Raw genomic sequence first — 26,328 nt, 5'->3', positions numbered from 1 at the left:
GAGCAGATGCAGGAACCCTGCTTCCTCTACAGCCTGTAGAACTGTGAGCCAAAATAAACCTTTTTCTTTATAAATTATCCAGTCTCTGGTATTTATTTATAACAATGCAAGAACACACTAACACATATGAATACATAAGATTATTGTGCCTTGATGGATTTTTGGACCAGGAGATAGGGGATTGAAACTGAGAAGAATGGAAGTTAAAACTCAGCCCTTACACACAGTAAGCACCATTAAAGCCTATATCCTCAATGAAATTGTAAATTAGGAATAATATGTTTGTCATCAAAGAAAGTCTTCAGTAAAACTTTTTTATATCTGCCTGGGGTCTAGGTATATATTTATGGTCAGCAGAATCTTAATGTGTCTCTTGCGATCTCCACTCACTTGTGTTATACCCATGATTATGTTATATTACATTGCAAATGGTACTTTGCAAATAAAATTAAGATTAATAAAAGGTTTAACTTACAATTGGATGATTATCTGCTTCTTTAGTTGGTTGCATAAGGGAAAGTCAGAGATATTTAAAGCATGAGAGGGATATGATGCATGGGAGGTTTTTTATTTCTCTCTAAGATGAAGGGCCATGTGGCAAGGACTTGAGAAAGGCCTCTAGTTGCTGACAGTCATCTGCAGTCAACAGGTAACACAAAAGTGAAAACTTCTGTCCTACTACTTCAAGAAAACAAATTTTGCAAAAAGTCTGATGGTACTTATAAGTAGATATTCCTTAGTTGAACCTTCAGATAAGAACATAGCCCAGCAAAAATTTTGACTTCAGTATTTTTAAGACTCTAAGAAGAGAATCCAGTGAAAATATGCTGGATTTTTGAAACATAGGAACTATGACAAAACAAACTTTTGTTATTTTAAGCCAGTAAGATTTTGGTAATTTTGTATGCAGCAATATAAATCTAATACACCTACTTACCTCAGTCGTGAGAAAAGTGTTTCCTGCATTTTCCTATGGGATAATATGGACATTAGTAAATAGTGTTTGGACAGCTAGTTGACTTCATACCTTCTGTACATTAAGAAATATACCACTAGATGAAATATGTGAATGCAACAACAACAACAAAAAATCCAATACATATATTAGGAGAAAATTTTTTATAATCTTTTGTGGGAAAAGGCTTTCTAATTATGACACAATACATAAAAAAACTTCATAAATTTAACTACATAAAAATAATGAAAATTGTTTTATGGTAAAAATAAATATCCCACCAAAGCACAGTAAAAAGGTAAAATCTTTATAAATTTTATACCATAAGTTATCTACGTATCTGTTAACTATCTGTCCATCCATCTGTCTATCCATCCATCTGTCCATCGATATGTCAGAGGAATAAAAAAACAGACACAGCCCAGTAAAAATATAGGCAAATGGCATAAACCATTATTAAAATTGTGCAATCATCCCTTAAACATATAAAACAAATGTGAATTTTTTTATTGCTGGTATTGAAAGGTAATTTAAAGCTTTATTGAAATAACCCTCTTATCTATGAGATTAACAAAAACACACAACTTGACAATACGCAATGTTGTTGAAGCTGTAGAAAAACAGGATCGTTCACATTGTTTTATGGGGCATAAAATGTTATGATCCCGTAGGAAACAATTTCAAAAGAACTGTCAAAATTGCAAATGCATTTACCCCAACTATTCTACAAGTATGTCTATAAAATACATATGAACACGGTTAGTTACTGTAATAGCAAAATGGGAAAATTCGGGAAAAAAAACCAACTGAACATCTATAGTATACTGGTTAAAAATTACAGTACATCCATATAATGCAGTTGCTGGAAACAACAAATCTTACCGTGTACTGTTGGGGATAAACACAAAATATGTTGTTCTACAGCAAAATGTATGTGAGAAATGTCGAAGAACAGATTGCGTATTCATTTTGTGCATGCCTTCTATAAGAAATTTTACAAGGAAATACAAAAACATTATTAAGAGCATATCTATAGGGATTGAGAAATACTTTAGATGTGGAAAAGAGGGAAGCATAGTAGTAGACATTTTGCTACCTGTATTAGTTTGTTCTCAAGTTGCTATAAAGAAATACCCGAGGCTGGGTAATTTACAAAGAAAAGAGTTTTAATTGGTTCATGGTTCCAAAAGCTGTCTAGAAAGCATAGAGGCTTCTGCTCAACTGGGCAGGCCTCAGGGAGTTTTCAATTGTGGCGGAAGGCAAAGGGGGAGTGAATCACTTCAGATGGCCAGAGCAGGAGGAAAAGAAAGGCGGGAGGTGCCACACACTTTCAAACAACCATATCTGGTGAGAACTGTATCACGAGAACAGCATCAAAGGGAAAATTCAACCTGTAATCCAATCACTTCCCATCAGGCCCCACCTTCAACATTGAAGGTTACTATTCCACATGTACTTTGGGTGGGGACACAGATCCAAACTGTAACATTCCACCCCTAGCTCCTCCCAAATCTCATGTCCTTTTAACATTGCAAAATCCAGTCATGCCTTCCTAACAGTCCCCTCAAAGTCTTTACTCCTTCCAGCATTAACTCCAGAGTCTTAAGTCTCATCTGAGACAAGGCTAATCCTTTCACCTATGAACCTGTAAAAATAAAAACAAGTTAGTTACGTCCAAGATACAATGGAGGAATGGGCATTGGGTAAAAATTTCCATTCCAAAAGGAAGAAATCAGTGAAAAGAAAGGGGTTACAGGCCCTATGCAAGTTCAAAACCCATCAGGACAGTCATTCAATATTAAAGCTTTAAAATAAACTCCTTTGACTTCATGTCTCACATGAAGCCCTGTAAGATTGCTTAGCTTAGAGTCAGAGAAATTAATGTCCTCAAGGGCAACTCTCAATCATCAGCAAAAAATTCTGAGGCATATTCCACATAGTGTGTCATAGAATTTTCAGCAGAAATAAGACCTAGCTTCCCACATAAGTTATCAGCACAATAATGTACCATTTATTCTTTTATCATCCTTACCCCAAAGTGCTATCACTTAACCCTCCTTCTTGTTTAATGAAGTCAATTCCCATAATAAATGGCCTGCAGTGATTGACTGTTCTCCAGATCTGCATTTAAACTATTAACAACAAATATTTCAGTATATATAATTTTATATTGTTTTGATATTTTAACTATGTGATTATAACACCTATTTTTGAAAGTCTGAAATACAAATATTGGCTCTAATATGGCGCTAACAGAGTTCTTAGAAATTCATTAGGAGAATTAAATTATTTATGAAAATTTTGAAAATAATTTGGCAAATTCTATTTAAGTGTAAGATATACATATCATCACAATTTCAGTCCTAGAGAGCCCTCATATACATGTTCAGGAATACATATTCAACAATGTCCATATCAGCATTTTGACAATGACAAACAATTAAGAGTCGCCTGAATATACCATAGTCAACAAATTCTGGAACAGTCATAAAATTGAATTCTATTTAACAATAAAAATGAAGGAACTAGTGCTACCACTATAAATGTAGATGACTCTTAAAAACATTGCTATGTAAAAATATATTGCAGAAAAATTCACAAACCATTCTACACATTCAAAGTTAAAGCATGAAAAACATGCCACTTGTTCAGAGCATGAAAGGGACCCAAACTCACTAAGCTAAAGGGAAGCAGTTGAGAACTGCTTAGGGCAAACCTGCCTCCCATTCCATTCAAAGTTATCCTTCTGCTTACTGAGATAAATGCTATCTGATTGCTTCCTTTGGAAAGGCTACTCAGAAACTCAAAAGAATGCAACTGTTTTTCTCTCATCTATCTGTAACGTGGAAGCCCCCTCCCCATTTCAAGTCTTCCTGGTTTTGCTTCAAGTTGTCGCTCCTTTCCAGACGGAACCAACGTACTTCTTACATATATTTCTTGATATCTCCTGTCTCCCTAAAATGTATAAAACCAAACTGTGCCCAACAACCTTGGGCACATGTCGTCAGGACTTCCTGAGACTGTGTCATGGACATGCATCCTTGTGTCATGGACATGCAACCTTGGCAAAATAAACTTTCTAAATTAACTGAGACCTGTCTCAGGTTTTCTGCATTCACATTTTGTTAACCATGGTGGGGGGATTCTGAATGGAGATGCCCCTGACCTTTGATAAATCTCTTATTGCTGTTTGGTACCAGAATGAGCTAACATTATGGCTCAAACCAACAGGAAACATTGCTGAGATCTGAGAGCAACCTCTCCAGACAATCCCTGATCTCCCCAAATTTGGTCAAGATCTAAAGTTTATTTTGCTGTACAACTTCTCTTTTTTGGGGAGTTTTACTTGCTTCCAACACAAGGAAGGCAATTTTTTCTGCTTTCATGATGATGAAAGGCAGGCAACACCTGTGTGGAGTTTGAGCTTGTTTTCAACAGGGAAGATGAGGTGTTTTTGTTTGTTTGTTTGTTTTGTTTTGTTTCTTTTGTGTGTGTGTGTGTGGGTGTGTGTGTGTACTTCTAGGATGGTAGCGAGCAGGAGAGCAGTCTGGCAGTCTACAGCCTGAGACCCATCCCTAGGTAAGTTAACTGAACTAGGGTTTGTTTTGGCTAAAGGTAAGATTGACCACCAGATGGTCTTAATTTCTCCTTACTATTAAAGCACTCAGCAATCATATAAGTTGTGCGAACATTTGTATTGCTTAACTGTTTTTGTTGTTGTTATTGTTGTTTGTTTGTTTTTGTTATTTCCGTCTTTTTGATACTTGATGCTTCTGAAATAGCAGCAATTTGTCCTAGCTGAAATATAGTACTGAGATTTTAAAATACGTTTTTAAAAGGAGCCCAATGGTTAAAAGTCAGCTTAATTAAAAGGTAGCATCCCACCTGTGTGTGTATGTCTGCATGGGTGTGTTTGTATTGAAAAGGCCTTCATGTTTTTATTTTTGTTTTTCTAAGACCTAGTTTTTTTGTTTTTTTTTTTTTTTTTTTTGAGCAAAAGATTTTTTTCTTCTCACTTGACTGAATTCTGTTTTCACCTGATTTTTTGACTAAAATAGTTATTGCAGGGGCTACTCTTGGGTTTTTAATGAAGAGTGTACTTTAGACACTCAGAAATGTCTTTGTTAAAAAAAATTAACTACACTGTAAAAGCGTCTCTAGCACCACCAGACTTTTTTCTCTGTATCTTATAATGTAAATTTTGCTATTTAACGTTCACCTGAGTTGTTTCATTTAATATGCAAATTTAAGGCTATTTAGCTAACACCCACCTAGTGTTGTAAAACAGGTTATCAAAAATCTAAAAGTCTAACATAGAAAAAAAGGATCTTTATGAATCTATAATATGTGCTTTCATACGTCTGTGTATTTATGTGATGTTTACACAACGTTTCACTGCTGAAAATATATAAAAGGCCTCTAATTAATTGGCTTAAAGAAAACTAAAAATGTTTAAATCAAATATTTTATCAGGAAAAAAGAAAAGACTAGTCAAATGTTTTTTCAAGTTTATGTAACTTAAGTAAAATCTTTATTAAATAAGCTAGCTTTAGAATGATTGGTAAAGTAATATTAGAAATGTCTTAAGAATTGCCACCACACATTTTTTTGTTTGCATTTGTTAATCAGGCAATTTCATACTTATTCCTGCCAAATACTATAAGGTGTCAAAATAAACTTTCTAAATTAACTGAGCCCTGTCTCAAAATTTGGGGCTCACAAGGGACACCTTCACGTGTAGTGAAATATTAAGAAAGGTATGGTAATGACAATCACCAAATTATAGTGATCACTTCAAGAGAAAAGGGAAAGTAATAAACTGAAAAACATTTATGCTATAAATTTCAACACCATTGCAAGATTTAATTTTTTAAGCTGAGTTGTATGTATAATGGTATTATTTACATTATTATTTATGTCTTCTGTAGGCTTTGACTATTTCACAATAAATTCAAAAATTAAAAAAAATGTGATGCAAAATGATTATAGTAAATTGTTAAAGAATCTTTGCAGTAAGTATATTTCTGCCACTTTTTTGAAACTTTTCCAAAAGCTTTTTTCTTGTAACTTGTACCTTTTTGAGAAGCGTTTTCAAGGCAATATCCCTTTGCTGGAATACTAATTCGTATTTTATTCATTCTCATCTATCCATCTATAATTGATATGGTTTAGATTTATGTTCCCACCCAAATCTCATGTCAAATTGTAATCCCCAATGTTGGAGGAATGGCCTGATGGGAGGTGATACAATCATGGGGGCAGATTTTTACCTTTGCTGTTCTGTGATAGTGAGTGAGCTCTCATAAGATCTAGTTGTTTAAAAGCTTGTAGCACCTCTTTCCCACCTTTTGCCTGCTCTGGCCATGTAAGACATTTCTGCTTTCCCTTCTGCCATAACTGAAAGTTTTCTGAAACTTCCCCAGTTATGCTTCCTATACAGTCTGTGGAACGGCGAGTCAATTAAACCTCTTTTCTTTATAAATTACCCAGTTTCAAATATTTCTTTTTAGTAGTGTGAGAACAGACTAATACAATGATAATAGTAAACTCTTCATCTATGATATATCCCCATATCTGATGACATTAAGTAAAAATAGTTCAATCCATTTTTTGTAAGCTACTCTAAGTTTATTTTTAAAACAAAGTATTAGTTCCAGGCTATTTTCTGCTATGTGATTTCTATAGAAAGAGCATTCAATAACCACATGTACAATGAGTAAATGATTGAAAACTTTTTATAGAGATATAACCAAGTCATTTATTATTGTTAACTATTGACAGAAAACAATTCTATAAATAATTACTATATAATAAACTGAAGGAAAACTCAAAAGACTTTTTATTTATGTAAAAGAAGAATTTTTAAAATTCGTGGACATGCTGTCTCATTGACCATAAACACTAAATGAAATTTATTTCTTGTTTTTAAATAATTTAACAGCTTTTTCAACCCACCATTTCTATTAGAATGCTAAATTTCTCAAAAACAGGAATAAATCAACATCAGATTTTTATAAATCAGAGTGTCTTGGTACTCTACAAATTAGTATGCTAAATATGCAACTTGAAGTCCTTCAGAGAAAACATTAAACAGAAATGCCTTCTACCCAGGGATATGAATGTCCATTTGGAATAATAAAGAAGAGACTAAAAATTGTATAGCAATACCTAGTATCTGACCAATATATTCTTTCATAAAAATAACAAACTATCTTGCATCATACATGGAAGAAGGTGACTTATTCCTGAATCTACTATATCTACATTCTTTCTTGTACCAAATATTTACTATAAGTACATACAACTATGGAAAATGCTCTACTATGCCTTTGAGAGACAGAGGACTGTAGAAATCTACACTTTCTAAGAGCGTAATATTTTACTCTTTTCTCTTTTCTATGACATCTCTTCACTAACCCCCTTCTTTCTGCATGTGTGTGTGTGTGTGTGTGTGTTTATTTTATTGTGTCCAGTTCAGTCAGCTAGACTTCAAATGTAATCATTGTCTATCACATGTTCAATTTATTTGAGGCATGAAGTTTTCCCAGGACACTAAAGCAAGAGGCACCTTAGGAACTGAAGCAGAATAACTAATGCAGAGTTCTCCTCAGACGTCAGAAATAATTATGACATCATAGTTTTATGTCATACTATATAATAAGAAAAAAATTGAAGTCTTTTTCTGGACTGTCCTGGGTAGTGTTAACAACATGACAGCTATTCCCTCTGTACACACTTAGCTGAGCAGAACTAGTTGAAGCATTACTTCTTGTTATCATAGCAGCATGGTTAACATGCTCATAAATATTATCTTGGCGACAGATTAAAAATAAAAAGGCCAGAAATTATGTTGTAAAAGTATTAACAATTTTAACAAGCCTAAAAGTGGTCAATCTGACAACCAGGAGATTACATCTTCAAATATATTCAAATACTAGTAATGGCATGGACATTTGGTACATTAAACAATCTAAATTTCACTTGGTTTAGCATGTCAAATAGAAAATAAAAGAAATGAGTTAGGTCTCCTATATTTCCAGAAAAGGATTGATGGAGCTACACTAGCCAGCAGATAATTTGCATGCAGCACCACTACCATCAGATTAAAAAAACAAAACAAAACAAAACAAAAAAAAAAAAAAACAAAAAAAAAAACAGAAGCATGATAAATTAAAAGAGATCCAAGGAGATCAATGACAATTATAAAATATTTTTTTATAATGTGCTGTTAAGGCTCCCCAGGTAATGGACTGCTTCTGTTAGTTTATGGCAATTTACCAGAATGCATTCAAAAGCATTTGATAAACCGATAGTGCAAAGTATGTTATTCCTAGACAACTGAGAACTCAGTTAATTAGAGCCTCCAGAATAAATGGGTCCCTAAGTAGTTGGTTTGTAAACCTATTGTTATTAATCTGATCTTCCTTATAACCACTTATACATTAAATTGCTTATATTTCATTTATGCTATCTATCTTGAATAAATATTTTGGAGAGATAACTCTTCTATGTGTATTATTATTAATTAAATATTATTGCATACATTTTCCTTCACAAATATCACCCCATCATAGATGTCACTAATTTAATAGTTTGGCAGTATAATTATATTGAGTTGAGGAATAAATACCACAAAATTTCTGATCAATCAACGTGAAAGTTCCATAAATGACTTTGTCACTTATCAACAATGAGAGTAGCTTAGTAATCACTTCTCTAAAATATGTTTTTATCTAAATTAATTTCCCTGTTCACTTTTTACCCTCAACGTTCATGTTTTATAGTTACAGATGACATTTTGCAAAACAAACTTAAATTTATCCTATCAAAAATAATCATTGTAATTATTAATGAATGCTTACAATTTGTATGGCATAATATTTATTGCTTTATATGTGTTGTATCTCCTTTAGTCATCAACATAACTATATGAATTGTACTACACTTTACATATATTAAAAAATAGAAAGTTTGGGAGGCCAAGGTTGTTGGATCACCTGAGGTGAGGAGTTCGAGACCAGCCTGACCAACATGGTGAAACCCCGTCTCTACTAAAAGTATAAAAATTAGCTGGGGGTGTGGCAGGAGCCTGAAATTCCAGCTACCCAGGAAGCTGAGGCAGGAGAATCACTTGAACCCGGGAGGCGAAGGTTGCAGTGAGCTGAGATCGCACCATTGCACTCCAACCTGGGTGACAAGAGCACAACTCCGTCTCAAAAATAAAAGCAAAAACCAGAGACAATGAACAGTGATTTGTTTCAGTTCACACAATCTGATGAAGTAAGGATATGAACTTTGGTCTTTATTACTCTGAAGTACACATCACTAGTGCCAAAAACAATAAAATGCTAATATTTTTAGAAAGCTTATTTCACCATGAGAGAGAAAGAAACTCTCTATTGAAATACCATATTTACTGATACAAATAAAAGCAAAAGAATTATGTTTTAGACATGAAGATAAAAAAGTGTCATGCCAAACCTCTATCATTTAATTTTAATTTGCTTTGCAGATATGTTTAGAAAAATAACTTAGAAAGAAAAAGAAACCTATGCCAAATTTACTGGAAAATTTCAGTGATGAGCTAAAAGTGATCCTGAATTACCCAGCACTTCAGTCTTATACAGAAAGCTATGTGTGTCACAGATAGCAGTATTATTTTTGGTAGTAAAGCTTTGCAAACAGATAGGGTTATTATACAGAATACAAAATCAAAGCCAAGACCACTAATTTAATAAAAAAAAAAAAAAAAAGACATGTTGGCAAAAATGTGTAAATCTTTCCAAGCATTATTAATCAAAGTATTAAACAGTACTAATGCTATTTATTATATCAGCAAGGAAGAGATTTACAATGATTACTAAAATTCTAATGAAAAAGACCTATTAGTTAGTCATCCTCCATTGCACTTGCTTTAGAAAGTACAAATATGTAATATAGGCCAGGTGTAGTGGCTTATGCCTATCTTCCCAACACTTTGGGAGGTCAGTGTTGGAGGATCACTTAAGGTCACGAGTTAGAGACCACCCTGGGCAACAAAGTGAGACTCTATCTCTGCAAATTTTTTTAAAAATTAGAGTGATGGAGAAGACCTGTAATCCTAGATACTCGGGAGGCTGAGGCAGGAGAATTTCTTGAGTTCGGAAGTTTGAGGCTGCAGTAAGCCATAATGGCATGCCACTGCACTCCAGCCTGAGTAACAAAGTGAGACTCTGTCTCAAAAATTAATAATAATAATAATATTACAGACTATTTTAAATGGTGTTGAAACAGATACACACATATGTTGTAAGGTTTATTTTGACTTTAATATTTCATTATGGGGAATACAAACATTTTAAAGCATGTATTAATTTACCCAGGAAGTGTATTAATTTTGTATAACACAGTCATCATTCAGTTACAAATATATGAATCAGTAGAGAAACCAAGATTGCAGGTGATACACACACACACACACACACACACACACGTGTGTATATATATAATCTTTGAAGCCTCTACTGGGTTATATTTTTGTGTATATAATTGGAAATTTTTCTTACATATTAATTTAAGCAGATCACTAATGACTTCTTTTGAAACTAAGTTCAACATCATCAAATATTTATGAACACATTCCATATGCAAAGCACTATACTAGTTGCTGGAGATAAAAAGAGTCATAAGACCTATACCTAATATTTTGCATGCCTTGAGAGGAGACCAAAATTTAGACCTTTTATAGCACTTACACCGATTTCCTTATATTTACTTCAAATTAATAAAGGTTTCTCCATAGTGTATATAACACTAAAATACTTAACATTTAGCTGCAAGCCATAAAATTACTCGCTTAAGCAAAAACGTTTTTGGATTTACGTATTTCTATTGAACCTGAATTGTACAGATAAAATTTTATGTTGAACTGTTTTATTGAAAAGAGACATTTCATCATATTCCACAACTGGAAAATTTCAAGGACGACCTATCATGATGTAGTATCAAAGAAGTGGACAAAATTCTACACCTCTAGCCATAATTTTAGAAATGGCTATTAGAACTAGTTTTTTTACTCCTATTAATAATTGAGAAACTATAAATGAACTAATTTTCAAAGTTAGCATGGATTGAGATATATTAAAGCTGGAATGAGTGCACTTGAAAAATATAAGTGCTGATTTCAATAAAAAAGACTTCCTTGAAAATGTATGGATAATGTATCCTTTCATACATTACATTTTAAGCTTAGTAAATTTTCTGGTGCTATAGAAATAGAATAGTTTTATCTACAGGAAGCATTCATTTAAACGATAAGACCATATTACAAAATTAAAAATAAATATAATTTTCACAATACTTTTACCATACCCACTAACATTTATATCTGACTACAGCAAAAGAGTTCATTCGTGAATAAGTAATAAGACTGCACATCCTATTTACATATTGTCAATCCTCAGATTCCTCAAGATAAGAATTAGATTACTCAATACACAACATAGCAGCACCTCTTTCCATTGCAAGCTTTGTATAAGCTTTATTTTAATTAAGGGATAGTAGCTCTGACATTAATTTCATTTACTTTCTTTATTATGTAGCTGAGATCAAAGAAAACAATGTTTGTCACAGACAGCAGTATTATTTTTGGTAGTAAAACTTTGCAAACAGAATACAAAATTAAAGCCAAGACCACTAACACAACAATTTTATTAGACTGGGCGCTGTGGCTCATGCCTGTATTCCCAGCACTTTGGGAGGCCGAGGTGAGTGGATCACTTGAAGTCAGGAGTTTCAGACCAGCCTGGCCAACATGGTGAAACCCTGTCTCTACTAAAAATACAAAATTAGCCAGGCTTGGTGGTGCACACCTGTAATCTCAACTACTCAGGAGGCTGTAGCAGAAGAATCTCTTGAACCTGGGAGGTGGAGGTTGCAGTGAGCCGAGATGGCACCATTGCACTCCAGCCTGGGCAAAGAGAGCGAAACTCCATCTCAAATAAATAAATAAATAAAATAAAAACAAAACAATTTAATTTTTTTCTCCAAGAAGGAGGTGCTGAACTTTCCATTTACAAGCCAACTAGAGCCACAGGATGATGCACTTCTTGAAGCAAAGGCATGGCTTTTTTTCGTTGTGCTTCATTTTACTGCCCTTTACTGATACTGTGTTTTTTTAGAAACGGAAGGTCTGTGGCAACTCCACATCCAGTAAGTTTATCAGTGCCCTTTTCCTAAAAGCATCTGATCACTTTGTGTCTTTGTATCACATTATGATAATGCTTGTGTGAATTCAAAATATCTGAGAGACGTTTCAATCAATTTAGAATGTTTTTTTTACTAAGGTTAAGGATGAACCCATGACACAGCCTCAGGAGGTCTTGAAGACATGTGCCCAAGGTGGTAGGGGTACAGCTTGCTTTTGTACGTTTTAGGGATACATGAGACATCAATCAATATGTGTAAGATTTACATTGGTTCTACCTGAAAGGGTGGGTCAACTCAAAGGAGAGAGGGATCCTAGGTCATAGTAGATTTAAAAATTTTCTGATTGGCTATTGGTTGAAAAAGTTATCGGTAGAAAGGAATGTCTGGGTTAAGATAAAGAGTTGTGGAGACCAAGGTTTTATCATGCCTTGATAAAGTCTCTGGGTAGCATGATGAAGCCTCTGGGTAGCAGGCTTTGGAAAGAATAGATTGTAAATGTTTCCTATCAGATTTAAGATCTGTGTTGATATTAATTCTGGAGGTGTAAAATGAGTCATGTCCAACCATCATGGCTTAAACCTGTCTTTCAGATTAAATTTAAGAATGCCCTGACCAAGAAGGAAATCCACTCAGGTAGTTGGAGAGCCTTAGAATTTTACCTTTGATTTATACTTCCAGCATTTCCGACTTTTCATTATTATTATATCTGTTACTGTAAAGAACATGGCTGTGCTGCAGCTAAGAAGGCATAGGGCAGCAGGCATAGGCTGAGGTAAACAACCTGGATGATGCAGTGGGTTTGTGGCACACACGCACAGTCCCAGGTCTTATATAACCATAGCCATGTAGACATAACTTGGAGAAAGCTCACTTCCATAGCCATAACATAGAGAAGCTGACCACTTAGTTCTCAGCTACTGTTTGTGTAATGTATAAAAGTGACACTGACCCTGTGAGGGGCTGCTGATTAAAGCCATGTCTCATCTACCTGCTGTCTCTTGACTGTTCTTCCAGCTCCCTACTCCATGACCGTCCACTCCCCTCAGCCCTCAGCTGGGGCTGGAACCTGACCATGACAGTTATGGTGACCTGTGATCACTGATATTTGATGTTACTATTGTAATTGTTTTGGGGTGTCACAAACACCACCCATATAAGATGGTAAACTTAACAAATGCTGTGTGTTTTCTGATTGCCGCACCAACAAGCCCTTGTCCTATCTCTCTCTCTTTTTTTTTTTTTTTTTTTTTTTTTTTTTTTGAGACGGAGTCTTGCTCTGTCGCCCAGGCTGTGGTGCAGTGGCCGGATCTCGGCTCACTGCAAGCTCCACCTCCCGGGTTTACGCCATTCTCCTGCCTCAGCCTCCCGAGTAGCTGGGACTTACAGGCGCCCGCCACCGCCACCTCACCCGGCTAGTTTTTTGTATTTTTTTAGTAGAGACGGGGTTTCACCGTATTAGCCAGGATGGTCTCGATCTCCTGACCTCATGATCTGCCCGTCTCGGCCTCCCAAAGTGCTGGGATTACAGGCTTGAGCCACCGCGCCCGGCCCTCTCTCTCTTTTTGTCTTTGATCATCCCTAGTCCCTGGGACTTAATGATATTAAAATTAGGCCAATTAGGACCCCTACAATATCCCGTAAGTGCTCATGTGAAAGGAAGAGTCAGATGTCTCTAACTTTAAATCAAAAGCTAGAAATAATTAAGCTTAATGAGGAAGGCATGCTGAAAGCCCAGATAAACCAAAACGTAGGCCCTTGTGCCAAACCACCTCACCAAGTCGTGAACGCAAAGGAAAAGTTCTTGATAAAAATTAAAAGTGTTACTCCAGTGAACACACAAATGATAAAATGTGTAAGAGCCTTATTGCTCATATGGAGAAAGTTTTAGTTATCTAGATGGAAGATCAAACCAGCCACATCATTCATTTAAGCCAAAGCCTAATCCAGAGCAAGACCCTAAATCTCTTTCACTTCTATGAAGGCTAAGAGATTTGGAGATGCTGCAGAATAAAAGTTTGAAGCTAGCAGAGGTTGATTCATGAGGTTTTAAATAAGAAACTATAACATAACAACATAATGTGTAGCAGCAAATGATGATGTAGAAGCTACAGCAAGTTATCCAGAAGATCCAGCTAAGATAATTGATGAAGGGGGCCATACTACACAACAAATTTTCAATGTCAATGAAACAGCCTTCTATTGGAAAGTCCTACTGCCATCTAGGACTTCCATAACTAGGGAGGAAAAATCAATGGCTGGTTTTAAGGTTTCAAAAGAACAGGTTAACTATATTGTTAGGGAATAGCATATCTGGTGACTTTAAGTTGAAGTCAATGCTCATTTGCCATTCCAAAATCTTATGGCTATAAGAATTATGCTAAATATACTCTGTCTTTGCTCTATAAATATATCAACCAAATCTGGATTACAGCACATCTGTTTACAGCATAGTTTACTGAATTTTCTTTCTTTTTTTTTTTTTTTTTTTTTTTTGAGACAGAGTCTCTCACTGTCACCCAGGCTAGAGTGCAGTGGCGCAATCTCAGCTCACTGCAAGCTCCACTTCCCAGGTTCATGCCATTCTCCTGCCTCAGCCTCCCAAGTAGCTGGGACTACAGGTGCCCCTCACCACACCCAGCTAATTTTTTGTATTTTTAGTATAGTGTTAGCCAGGATGGTCTCGATCTCCTGACCTTGTGATCCACCTGCCTCGGCCTCCCAAAGTGCTGCGATTACAGGCATGAGCCACCGTGCCTGGCAAAGTTTACTGAATATTTTAAGCCCACTGTTGAGACCTAGTGCTTGAAAAATAAAAACTCTGAAAACATTTCTGCTCATCAATAATAAACATGGTTATTGAAAAGCTCTAATAAAGATTTGGAAGGAGATTAATATTGTATTCATGCCTGCTAACACAATATCCAATCTGAAGCCTATACATCAAGGAGCGATTTTGACTCTCCAAGGCTTATTATTTAAGAAATAAATTTTGTAAGGCTGTACCTGCCATAGATAGTGATTTCTCTCAGTAACTTGGGAATAGTAAATTGGAAACCTTCTGAAAATAATTCACCATTATAGATGCCATTAAGAGCATTCATGATTTACGGAGTAGGTCAAAATATTAAAATTGGTAAGATTTCGGAGGAAGCTTATTCCAACCCTCATAGGTTGACTTTGAGGTGTTCAAGGCTTCACTGGAGGAAGTCAAGATATGGTGAAAATAGCAAGAAAACTAGAATTAGAAGTGGAGCTTGAAAATGTGACTGAATTGTTGCATTCTCATGATAAAACTTGAATAGGTGAGGAGTTTCTTCTTGTGTATGAGACAAAGAAAGTGGTTTCTTCATATAGAATGTACTTTTGGTGAAGATGCTGTGAATATTGTTGAAATGCCAATAGGGGATTTAGAATATTAGATAAACTTAGTTGATAAAGCAGTGGCAGGGTATGAGAGGATTAACTCAAATTTTGAGAAAAGTTCAACTAAACAGTATCAAATAGCAATGCAATCCAACAGCATTTCATGCTGCAGAGAAATTTTTCTGTGAGTCAATGAGCACTGCAAACTTTATTGTTCTCTTATTTTTAAAAATTGCTGCAACCACCCCAAACTTCAGCAGCCACTACTCTGATCAGTCAGCAGCCATCAATATCAAGGCAAGATTCCAGCAAAAAGATTATGACTTGTTGAAGGCTAAGATCATTGTTAGCCTTTTCTGGCAATAAAATATTTTTAGTTAAGGTATGTACTTTTTTTTTTTAGACAAAATGCTATTTAACATTTAATAGACTGCAGTATACTCTAAGCATAACTTTTATATGCACTGTGAAACCAAACAAATTCTGTGAGTTGCTTTATTGCAATCTTCACTTTATTGAGGTGATCTGGAACCAAACCAGCAATATCTCCAAGGTATACCTATATATATTTCTCACTCTATCTTGTTTGCCACAGTTCTAAGAATTGAAAGTCCTGTAAATAAAAGCAAGCATGCAAGTACACAGTTTGCTGTAGAAAGTCAATTGAGGTACCATGAAGTACATCAAGCTTCTTTCATTTGCTTTAAGTTGACCACAGGTCTTCAATTTTTAATGTTCAAATATGTGTACATAAAATATCCACATTCTTCTCCAAGAAATGTTTTATATAGAATGGCTAGAACATAAATGCATTATCACTCTTCCTCTGAAAGACTCAAATTTGTATAATGTGACTGCTGAAAATGCATTTCTCCTTAGTTAAAAATCATGGAAAAAATATAAAACATATATATAATAAGGTACCTACTGAGAATATACATTGATATTTCAAAATAAAATCTAAAAGGAAATACATGTAATAGAAAACATCAAACTTATGAATATATTCATTCTTGTGTGGTCCTGATATGTTTGTTGAAGTTGGTATAAATTAAATTTAAGTAAATATCTAAATTGTCACCCCCAAAGCATAATATTTCTATAATACATAAAGAGTTATCACATTTTAGTTGCAAAAGAAACTATTTTGTTGGTAATGGAAGATCTTCACTTAACTACAAATTTTATTTTATAAATACATATAAGAGATGAATATGGTTTAAAAAGCCACATCATAGATTCCCTATGGATTCTGGATTTTAGACCTCTGTCACATGCACAGTTTGCAAATATCTTTTCTCATTTCGTAAGCTGTCATTTTACTCTGTTGATTTTTTTTTTTTTTTTTTTTTTCGCTGTGCAGAAGCTCTGCAGTTTAATTAGGCCCCACTTGTCATTTTTTGCTTTCATTGCAATTGCTTTTGGAGGCTTAGCCAAAAATTATTTATCAAGGGCAGTGTCAAGAAGAGTATTTTCTTGATTGTCTTCTAGGATTTTTATAGTTCTCAAATTTGAAAGGTCTTAAATTTAAATCTTTCATCTGTTTGGGGTTAACTTTTATGTATGGTTAACAGTAGGCATTCAGCTTCAATCTTCTGCATATAGCTTGTCAGTTATCCAAGCACAATTTATTGAATAGCGAGTCCTTTCACCATTGCTTATTTTTGTTGACTCTGTTAAAAATCAGTTGGTTGTAGGTGTGTGGCTTGACTTCTGGGCTCTTTATTCTGTTACATTGGTCTATGTGTCTTTTTTTTTTTTTTTTTTTTTTTTTTTTTTTTACCGGTACCTTACTCTTTTGATTACTGTAACCGTGTAGTATAGTTTTGATCTTTATAATGTAATGGCTGTGGCTTTGCTCTTTCTGCTTAGGATTGCTTTGGCTATCAGGGCTCTTTTATTAGTTCCATAAGAATTATAAAATCTGTCTTTTAATTCTGTATAAAATAATGTCAGTAGTTTGATAGGGACAGCATTGTGTTAGTCTGTTCTTGTGTTGGTATAAAGAAATACCAGAGGCTGGGTAATCTGTAAAGAAAATAAGTTTATTTTAGATGACATTTCTGCACTATACAAGAAGTATGGTCCTGGCTTGTTTCTGGTGAGGTCTCAGGAAGATTACAATTATAGCAGAAGGCAAAGTGGAAACTGGTGTATCACATGGAAAGAGAGGGAGAAAGGGAGAGAGGTGGAGGTGCTATTCTCTTTTAAATAATCACATCTTGCTTGAACTAATAGGATGAGAACTCCCTCATTACCTCAAAGACACCACCACGCCATTTATGAGGGATCCTCCTCCATGACCCAAGCACCTCCCACTAAGTTCCACCTCCAACATTGGGAATCACATTTCAACATGAGATTTGAAAAAGTCAAAACAGCAAAACCATATCAAACATTGAATCTGCACATTTATTTGGACAGTGTGGCCATTTTAATTATAGTTACTCTTCCAATCTATGAGCACAGAATGTATTCTCATTTGTTTGTATCATCTATGATTTATTTCAGCAGTGTTTTGTAATTCTTTTTGCAGAGATCTTTCACCTCCTAGGTTAAATATATTCCTGGGTGTTTTTTTTTTTCTGTGGTTAATGTAAATGAGATTATGTTATTTCCTTGGCTTTTAGCTTGAACATTATTGGAACATATAAATGTTATTGATTTTTCTCCATTGACTTTGTATCCTGAAACTTAACTGAAGTTGTTAATCAGTTCTGGGAGCCTTTTGGCAGAGTCTTTAGGGGTCTCTAGGTATAGAAAAGTATCATCAGTGAGGAGGAATACTTGGCTTTTTTTTTCCAATTTGGCTGCCTTATATTTTTTTCTCTTGCCTGATTTCTCTGGCTAGGACTTCCAAAACTACCTTGAATTAGCAAACTATCACAAGAACAGAAAACCAAACACCGCATGTTCTCACTCATAGGTGGGAACTGAACAATGACATCACTTGGACTCGGGAAGGGGAACATCACGCACTGGGGCCTATCATGGGGAGGGGGGAGGGGGGAGGAGGGAGGGATTGCATTGGGGAGTTATACATGATATAAATGATGAATTGATGGGTGCTGACGAGTTGATGGGTGCAGCACACCAACATGTCATAAGTATACATATGTAACAAACCTGCACGTTATGCACATGTACCCTAGAAATTAAAGTATATTAAAAAAAAAAAAAAAAGAGTGGTGAGAGTGGGCATCTGTGTTTTTTCCAGCTCTCAAATGGAATGATTCCAGGTTTTGCCCATTCAGAATTATATTAGCTGCCGGTTTTTCATAGATGGCTCTTATTATTTTAAGATATGTTCCTTCAATGCCTTGTTTGTTGAGGGTTTTTATCATGAAGGGATGTTGGATTTTATTGAATGCCTTTATTACATATATTGAAATTATTATATGGTTTTGGTGTTTCATTCTGTTTATGTAGTGAATTGCATTTATTGATTTGTGCATATTGACACAAGCTTGCATCCCATGAATGAAGCCTTCTTGATCCCGGTGAATTTACTTTTAGATGTGCTGCTGGATTCAGGTTACTATTATTGTGTTGAGGATTTTTGTGTGTCTTATGTTCATCAGAAATATTGGCCTGTGGTTTTCTTTTTCTTTATTTCTTTGTCAGATTTTGGTATCAGGATGATGTTATCTTCAAAGAATGAATTAGGGAGGAGACTCCTTCCTCCTCTATTTTTTGGAATAGTTTCAATAGGATTGATAGTAACTCTTTTTTGTATATATGGTAAAATTTGGCTGTAAATCTATTTAATCCAGGGCTTTTTTGATATTGCAGAATTTTTACTATTGTTTCAACATTGGAATTCAATATTGGCCTCTTCAGGGTTTCCGTTTCTTCTTGATTTAATCTAGAGATGGAATGTTCCAGGAATTTACTTCCTCTAGATTTTATAATTTGTCTACAGGGACATGTTCATATCACTCTCCAAGAATCTTTTGCATTTCTGTGGGATCATTTGCAATATCAACTTTGTCATTTCTGAATGTACTTATTTGGAACTTCTCTCTTTTTTTCTTTGTTAATCCAACTAACAGGCTATAGATCATTTTTATCCTTTCCAAGATCCATCTTCTGGTTTTGTTGCTCCTTTGTATGAATATTTGGGTGTCAATTTCATTCAATCCTGCCATGTTTTTAATTTTTCTCTCCTGCTAGCCATGTGGTTAGTTTGTTCCTGTTTTTAAGTCCCTCTGGGTGCAATGTTATGTTGTTAATTTGAGATCTTTCTAATTAGGGATTTAGCCCTCTGAATTTTCCTCTTAACACTGCATTTGCTGCATCCAAGAAATGTTGGTATTTCATGTCTCTGTTTTCACTTATTTCAAAGTTTTTTTTTTTATTTCTGTGTTAATTTTGTTGTTTACACAAAAGTAATTCAGGATCAAGTTGTTTAGTTTCCATGTAACTGTGTGGTTTTGAGAGAACTTCTTGGTATTGATTTCTATTTTTTACACCAATGTGTTCTAAGAGTATGATTGGTATAATTTCATTTTTTTTGAATGTACTGAGACTGACATGCTTTATGGCAAAGAATGTTGGAAATCTTACAATACATTCCATGTGCATGTGAGAAGCATGTATATTCTGTATTTGATGGGTGAAGAATTCTGTAGATGTATATTATGTCCAATTAGTCAAGGGTCAAATTTAAGTCCAGAATTTCTTTTTTAGCTTTCTGCTTTGATCATTTGTCTAATGTTGTCAGTGAGGAGTTGAAGTCCCCAATATTATTGTGTGGCTGTCTTTTTGTAGGTCTAGAATACCTGTTTTATTAATCTGGGCGCTTCAGTGTTAGGTGCTTTTATGTTTAGGATAGTTTATCTTCATGTTGAAATGAATTCATTATCATTATGTAATGTCCTTCTTTGTCCTTTATTACTGTTGTTGTTTTAAGGTCTGTTTTATTTGATATAATAATGATGACTCATCCTTTTTTTGTCTTCCATTCACATGATATATCCTCCTCCAACCCTGTCTTTGAACCAATTAGTGTCATTACAAGTGAGAGGGGTTTCTTGAAGGTAAAAGATGGATGGGTCTTTTTAAAAATCCAATTTGCCACTCTGAAACTTTTAATTGGGAAATTTAGACCATTTACGTTCAAAGTCAATATTGATATGTGTGGTTTAATTTGCCTTAAGACCTGTAGAGAAAAGGGGACATGGACCTTAATGGGAAAATATTCACCAGGTATTTCTTGCAGGGGCAGGAACGAGACAGGGGCTTGCCTAAAATGAAGATTTCTAGGATGAGGCAAACTTGAGAGAGAACCTGAATAGGGATGATGGCGTGGACCAGGAGGAGCAGGACTAGAGAGAGATGACTCCCCTGCCGAAGGCACCTCTGAGATTTGCTACCCTAGTCCCTTCCGATTTTCCTTTTCTGCTTATAACCTAGCCAAACCTTGTGCAAAAGCATATAAGGCATATTTTTTTTTTTTTTTTTTTTTTTTTTTGCCCAGAGTCTGAAGGTCAAAGAGTACCAGTGATTCAGGATGCACTCAAGAGGAGTGCAGGCTGCAGATAGTTTGTTACCCATCTGAAAGAAAAGGGGAAAGGCATCCCTTTCTTTCTTCCCTTCTCTGAGTCCTGGAAGCCACTAGGTGCACCACCCATGGACACAAGTGCAACCTCCAACCATGAAGTGGGAAAGCCAAGTCAGTAGGGATTGTCACACTTACTTACGCTGTGCCCTAGCCTTCCACTGTTGGTAACCTTTGGGTTCCCTAGACCTCATCTGTGCCACAGATGCAAGCAAGTTCTTCACCCATGAAGCAGGAAGGTCTAGTTGGCAGAGATAATCATGCTTACCTGCACTGTACCATAGTCTTCTGCTGTCTACTGTCTCTGAATCCCTCAGATCTAGTTTTGGTATTACGGCTCCGTACCTAAGCTTGGAAAATACATTGGAGTAATGTAAAGTGAAGCTGTGGAACCAGATCCATTAAGGCACCTTTTAGTCCTACCTTGTTCTATGATTCAAGTCAATGGAAAACTATGACAACTCAAGTTAGGCAAGATTGCTAAGGGCCCAAATACTTCAGAAATAAAGGCTTGGTCATTTCCTAAAGCTAAGTGCCATGGTCAGCTTATGTGCTTGCAATGGGAAAGGGAATATGGAATGGGTAGTCAAAGAAGGTAGTTTTTGAATAAAAGTTTGACCACATGACCAGTTGCAGGAATAATTCCTATGATTATTTCTTTCATATTTTTTACAAATATGTTTGTATGTGTATGTACTCAATATCTTTATTTTCTCTCTGTTATCTCATTATCATATAACATATATTAATGTTCCATTATATTATTTAAGTATTGTTAAGTTTAAATTTTAGTATCACATTACAGGATATGAAGAATAGGAGTTAACATTGCTGAGGATTTCAAATTTTTTTGTTGTTGTTGGAGAAAGAGTTAGTGAATTTTTCATTGAGCGCAGAGTAATTGTATCATGTTAGGTGGAAGTATGACTTTGTCATTGTCTTTATTTTGAGATAAGTGTGGGTTAATGAGATGTGGATGGGTGCCAAGTTGACAAGTTGGGAACTAGATTATTAAACTGTCTGTGTCAAATAAGTTAGACTATAATGTCCAGTTGTTTGGTTAAACACTAGTCTAAACCATTCTGTGCAGGTATTTTTTTAGATGTGATTAACATTGTTTTCAATTGACTTTAACTAAAGGAGATAACTGTGGATAATGTGGAGGATTTTTTCTAAATGGTTGAAGGCCTTAAGCTCAAAAATTGAGGTTTCTCAGAATAGAAGAAAACCTATCTCATGACTAACAAAATTCCTGCCTGACATTCCATCCTGGAAGCATGTTCTAAAATTTTTAGAGTGAAGACTACATCAACTCTTGCCTGAGTTTCCAGCCTGCAGGCGTGTCCTATTGATTTCAGACTTACTAAACTCCACAATCATGTGAACCCATTCCTTAAAGTCTTTCTCTCTCTCCTTCTCTTAAAACTCTTTCTGAAGAAATCTGACTGATAAAGTTTGTTGGAAATTTTTTAAGAAGAATTAATGTATATTAAAATTTATTTTTAAATTATTCTGCATTCATTGAAATGATCATGTAATTTTTTTTATATTTTCATCTTATGATGGAAATTTTATGTACATATCTATGGTACACAAAAGGATATTTGTTAGTCACATGTAGCTATCAAGTGCTTGTTGTATGACTGCTGTGACTATAGAATTCAATGTTTATTTAATTTTTGTTGATTTGTACATACACTGAGTTTCCCACATATAGCTAGTGCTATCATTCTGAGGCATTAGGCAAATGCTATCATAGAAATATCAGTTACAGATCCTCAGCTCATCTCTGAAAGCTTGTCCCTTCCTGGAAATTCATTTCCCTAGTTATCATGGTTTCCAAAGTTTTCTAACGCCTTAAAAGACAGTTTTTGTAATATATCTGGTTTTTCTACCTGTTCTCAGAGAAAACATGCCATATATTATATCATCTCTTTCAGAAATAAAATTTGTAAACTATTTTTAATATAGATTGAGTAAATTATGCCTCCACTTCTAATACACACTTTTTTTTTCTTTTTTGCTCTATTTTGTCCTAATTATTCTCCATTACTGAGGCAAGATTTTCCTGATTGCAGTATCCATTTTCCTGTGAATTATGTATTTTTTCCTCTGTAGCTTGTGGGAACATGTATATTTTCCAGCCCTGTGTAAACACAAGACACTATTCCTTTAAAATAGTTGTTCCCTAGTATTGGTTAGTTGCCTCACACATCTGCACTGACCACTACTTTTATGAAATACTTGAAGTCAGTCCATCTGCAGAACTATGGAATTATCTCAGTGTGCAGCTCTCTTCTCTCTACTATGCTGTTATGCAAATTCTAGTTCTCTTGGTCTACCCAGTGTCTTAACTCCCTGTCTTTTACTCCCTGAGTCCACCACTGTTATTATTAGATTGTCATACCTGAGCCATGGCCTAGAAAATTTCTTAAGGCAAGAAACTGGGGTGATATAGGTCTCACCTTGTTTATTTCTTGACTGACTCTCTGGGATCACTGTCCTTTGCTTGAAGTTTAGTGTCTTGAAAATCATCTTTCATATATTGTATCTAGATTTTTTGTTTGTTTCAGATGGCAAGTTATATCCTATGTTACTCCATGTTGGTCAGAAGTGGAAATATCTGATAAGGCTATAATAAGGTAATTTTAAAATATAAGTCAATGAACACACACTTTTCCTCAGATTTTTTATGGTCTTGGTTTATAAACTAAAACAACAGCAACAATAAAATAAACAAGCGAAAACTAGAAAAAAATCCAAAAAAGAAAACAACTCAACTTACTATTGAAGTGTTTGACGCCTTGAAAGAATATGTAAAATAATTCTACACAGAAAGACAAGAATCTTGAACCATTATAAATCCGCAAGAAAGGTTAAGAAGGGTCATAAAAAGGAAGTAATATTTTAAGTAACCATCGTAAAAGTTTTATTCCAAAGATACTAAAAATCTGAAATTTTTACTTCTCCTGGTTAGGATGGTAATTTGCTATAAAGCAATATTTTTTTATAAAACTTTCATGTAATTGTAGATACACTCATGTGGATAAAATAGGATTAGAAAACACACCTTCAAATGTTCACAAAAGCAATTTGAAAATTGTGTGCAATAACTTGAATGAAATTAAAACCCAAATTTATTTTAGAACTCTGTCAGCAGATATGCTGTATTTCAGATAGTAATGATGGAACCATAAAAATTTACTAAGTGGCAGATTTTTAAAAACCTGTCATTTTTATTGTTGATTTCCCTGCTGGTGGACTAAATAAATATATGATAGAACATTATTGTTATTTTAACTATTAATAGTTACCTTACAATTAGATTTCTGGCAAACTATCACTTATAAAATCAGTGTCTATCAACAACATTGATTTCCTTTTGCTTTGTTATGCTGTATTCGAATATTTTTTCACATTTTCAGTAATTTTGGCTTTCAAAGTACTGGTTAAATTTTAGCATAATATTTGAGAAAACACATGTTATGATCAGTGACAATGGTCAAATTTATTCATTTTAAATACTTTATTAATACATATTGTTTAATTTATGACATATTCCTGAAAAAATTAGTAAAATAAAAACATATTAAACTCAATAGTCCTCTGCCAATAACTATAATGTGTGCAATCAGCTTTTTATTAAAGCCATTTATTTATTTTCTTGTTCATAAATAATAGAAGCCATGGAATATGATACTTTATTAGGCTAATAATAATGACCCAAACTATTATAAAATCTAGAAGTCATTACTATATCATAGAGTAGAAATTTGATTATCTTTAAAAGATTTTAAAATATGAAGTGCATGGCATACATTTTCCAATGTTTTAAAAAGATAGTTTCTGTATGGTTTATGCAGTATGTAGGTATTAATCAGAATATCCATTTATGAAAAGCATTCCACTCCATGCGTCAGTTAAAGAAATAAAAGATTAAAATTATCTATTTCTGCTTAAATGCATGTTTTTCTTTAGGACTTCAAATGTTTTTAACTGACTGTTTTTTAAAATTGGCAACATTAGGCCAGGCACGATGGCTCACGCCTGTAATCCCAGCACTTTGGGAGGCCAAGGTGGGCAGATCACAAGGTCAGGAGATTGAGATCATTCTGGCCAACATGGTGACACCCCATGTCTACTAAAAGTACAAAAATTAGCTGGGTGTGGTGCTGTGTGCCTGTCATCCCAGCTACCCGGGAGGCTGAGGCAAGAGAATTGCTTGAACCAGGGAGTTGGGGGTTGCAGTGAGTTGAGATCGCGCCACTGCACTCCAACCTGGTGACAGAGAGAGACTCCATCTAAAAAAACAAAACAAAGAAAAGAAAATTGGCAACATTATATTAACATTTGTTTTATCATGTTTTAAAAATTTAAACTTTCAATTTTAGAATAATTTTAAATACATAGAAAATTCATGTTTCCTATATCTTAATACATTCTCTCATATTGTTAATGTTTTATATGACTTTGATGCATTTCTCACAGCGAAGGAACCAACATCAGTGAAAGACTATATATATATAAAATATGTAAATATTTTATATAATATACTATATATTGTATATACTATAATATATGATAGTATATATAATAGTATATATTATAGATACTTTATTAATGCATATTTCATGTTATATAATAATATATAATTTATAATATTAACATATAGTATAATGTATATTTATTATATATTTTATTATATATGACATATACTATATAGTCTATATAGTTATAGAAACATATATAATATACAGTATATAAAATATGTAGTTTATATACTACATGGTATATACTATATACTGTATATATAACTATACTACTATATATACACTAGTATATAACATACTATATATAATATATATTATATATAGTAGTATATCTAGTATATAACTACTATATATAGTATATACTATATATAGTATATAACATAGTAATAGTATATATAACATATAGTATATTATATATTATTATCTGTAATAAAATATGTGATAAAATAAAAATGTATTATATATTATACTACATATTAATATTATATTATATAATATATAGTATATAAGTATATATAATATACTAAGGTTATAGTATATAAGTATATATACTATATATTATATATTCTACTATATATTATATATACATAATATATAATATAATATGTAAAATATTTGTATATTATATATAGTATATATATTATGTGTATACTTTACACATTATTTAGATTTTAATAGTTATTTCTTAATGTCATTTTCAAGAATCTCAATCA

This window comes from Rhinopithecus roxellana, chromosome 7 (genome assembly GCF_007565055.1).
Source record: "Rhinopithecus roxellana isolate Shanxi Qingling chromosome 7, ASM756505v1, whole genome shotgun sequence".
Taxonomy (NCBI): domain Eukaryota; kingdom Metazoa; phylum Chordata; class Mammalia; order Primates; family Cercopithecidae; genus Rhinopithecus; species Rhinopithecus roxellana.
The sequence above is the reverse complement of the archived record's forward strand: the minus strand, read 5'-3'. Positions refer to the sequence as shown.